Source organism: Alligator sinensis, unplaced genomic scaffold (assembly GCF_000455745.1).
Source record: "Alligator sinensis unplaced genomic scaffold, ASM45574v1 scaffold88_1, whole genome shotgun sequence".
In the NCBI taxonomy this organism is placed as follows: Eukaryota; Metazoa; Chordata; order Crocodylia; family Alligatoridae; genus Alligator; species Alligator sinensis.
This window is the reverse complement of record NW_005842347.1, coordinates 1,500,073-1,503,239: the sequence shown is the minus strand read 5'-3', so window position 1 is coordinate 1,503,239 and position 3,167 is coordinate 1,500,073.

Sequence of the window (3,167 nt, the reverse complement as noted above, 5' to 3'; positions counted from 1 at the left end):
CGGGCCCGGACGGGGCGCCCGGCCCCGCGCCTTCAGCGCCGGCTCGCTCCTTGTGCCGGCCGTCGGGGAAATGGGATCAAGCGGCTCCTCTCTGCGGTCCGGCCGGGGCTGGGTGGCCCTTCTGCTGCCCCCTGAAGGGCTTGTGGGGAAATCAAGTCACAAAATCACAGAAACAGGAGGGCTGGAAGGGACCTCAGGAGGGCATCCAGTCCCACCCCTGCTCAGAGCAGGACCAGCACAACTAGATCATCCCAGACAAACCTTTGTCTAGCCGGGTCTTGAAAACCTCCAGTGGAGATTGCACCGCCTCCCCGGGTAACCTGTTCCAGTGTTTTACTAAAATTCTTCCCAATATCTAACCTGAGCTTCCCTTGCTGCGACTTGAGACCCTTGCTCCTTGTTCTGTCAGCTGCCACCGCTGACAACAGTCCAGCTCCATCCTTTTCGACATGAACAACACATGCTCCCAGAGGCTGGCGGGGAACGGCGAGCGCCCGCAGGCAGCAGCAGGGGTGTGGTGGCGGCGAACCCCCGCAGGCAGCCAGAGCGGTGGCAGCAATGGGGCAGATGCCACCAGCAATTGGGGACCACGGGCAGACACCACTGGCAGTGTCGGCAGCAAGGAGCGGGTGGCAAGCAGCAATCTCCTGCAAGCACTGCTGGCAGTGTTGGCAGCGTTTTTTGCAGGGGGTGCACCACCAATCTCAGGGGTGCACATGCATTTGCGTGCACCTCCTACGTGTCGCCAGTGCTCTTTGCGAGCCCCCTTCAGATCACTGAAGGCTGCTATTAAATCCCTTCTGGCTTCTCTTCTCCAAACTAAATAAGCCCAATTCCCTCAGCCTCTCATAAGTCATGGGCCCCAGCCCTAAACCATTTTTGTTGGCCAAAGCGGCTCTACGTTTCTTCTCCCCCCAGACAGGTAGCACTGACTTATAGGGCACCTATACATGTGTGTGGAGGCGGCTCGGATGCGCTGGAATTCCAGCTGTCTAAGCAGATTCGAATAATCAAGTCTGCTGGAGCGTGGCAATTGTCCTGCTCCAGCAGCCTCCTGTGTCTTGTGTAACAGTGTCCCTGCACTTAAAAATGGTGGTAGGGGTGCTTGAACTAAAGTTCACCACACAAGCTTTAGTTCAAACACCCCCCATCACCATTTTGAAGTGAAGGGACGCTCATACAAGAGATGTAGCAGCACTTTAGAGTGGCTCTTGGAGCTGCTCTAATTAAAATGCTGCCCCTCCACCAACCCTGGAGCATGTGTAGAAGTGCCCATAGAGAAGCTGGGCTGGGGGGTTTTTTGCCTTTGTGTTTAACCTCCAAATCCATACAGGGTGCATCCCTGGCCCTTCAATGCATAGACCACATCCGTGATGGTCACAGTCTTGCACTCGGTGTGCTCTGTGTAGGTGACAGTGTTGTAGATCCCATTCTCCAGGAGGATCTTGAGCACCCTGCTGTCTCCTCATAGATGAGGCCAGGGATGCACTTCACACTGCCACAGCAAGCCTGGATGTTGTCACGCAGCACCTTCCTGTGGCGCTTGATGCCACCTTTCCCCAGCCCCTTGCTTCCCTTGCCACAACCAGCCATGTTATATCAGCTTTCACTCCAACCTCTGTGTATAGGGCTGGAAGGGACCCCCAGAGGTCATCTAGTCCAACCTCCCCCTGCCTGAGGCAGGATCAGCCCTCTCCAAACCATCCCATACAAATAAGAACAAGGTAGAACCACAGGTAAATGATGATACACGACCAGGGTGACTGTGAACTGGGGTGTCTTGAGATCTTCTAAAGGACGTAGCAGGGTGCTCTGCACTGTGAAGCAGGCAAACAATATTCACAAGATAAAGCTAAGGATTTCAAGAAGGAATCCACCATCGTGGTCTTCCCCAGTTCCTTACAACAGATAAACTGCTCTGTTGTTTTTCTGGAGTCAAAAAAACAAGTGTGAAAACCAAGAGCTGGCATTTTCTGAGAGGTGCCTCCAGTCTACAATTGTGAACCGCTAGCCTAGACCAGTGGCGCTCAACCTTTTTCCCTGGCAGGCTGGATAGACAATGCCCAGTATGTCCGCAAGCCAGATCCTACTGGGAGTCCCAATCTGACTCTCAGGGCAGGTGCAGCAGGTACCATGTGGCAGTATGAAGGAGGATTGGTGGTGGTGGGGATAGGGGGACAGGAAGCAGCCCAGTCCCACAGAGGGGAAGATGATGTGACCCAGCCCCAAGCCAGTCCCATGGGGGTGGGGAGGGAAGGGGGCACAGCCCACTCCCAACCTCACCCCAGCCCTGGCCCCAATACAGCCACAGGAGGAAGAGGGTATGGCCCAGCTCCAGCCAGCTGTGTGGAGTTTGGGAATTTGGCACAGGGAAGGGAGGCCATATTAATAGCAACCGTTCACCCACCACCAAATTTCCAACTCTTTGGGAGCCCCACAGGCCAGATGAGATGGGTCCGGGAGCCATATTCAACCTGGGGGCCAGAGGTTGAGCACCCCTGGCCTAGACCCATCCATAAGACCCCCTCAGAGTGTTGATGTATGTATGAACTATTTGCAAAGGTGGAGGTAGAGAGATGTGGTATTTTGTGTCATGGTGCTCTGCATGGACTCTTCCCACTTTAATACTGTTTTACCGCAGTCTAAAGGGCATTTTGTTCCATTCTGCAGTAGCTAAGTTAAAACATGCAGCTAGGTTTGCCTAATGTCAAAAGTAAATTCTACATCTGGAAAGATAATGCTATTAATTTTACAAAGCATTTGACCCTTACAAATGTTCAAAGTGCTAGCCTCCAGTGAATTCCCAGATATTTTGCTTGGAAAAACAGAGCTGTGAAGAAACCATACACTCGTGCAAAATAAACGATATACATTTGTTTTCCTTAAGTGTGCATTGTAAGTACTTCAAACAGCACACTGAGATGTCTTCATACACTGGAGATTCATACTGACTACTTCTCTCTGAAGTTAAGGCAAGCAGAAAGGACCAACAGAGCTCCCTGAGTACAGCTTAGCATTTACAGGGTTTTGTTCCTTTTATCATAGTAATTTGAGCCAGTAATTTTAATGAAATCTTTCTGCTATTCATAGATTCATAAATTCATAGATGTTAGAGTCAGAAGGGACCTCAATAGATCATCGAGTCCGACCCCCTGCATAGGCAGGAA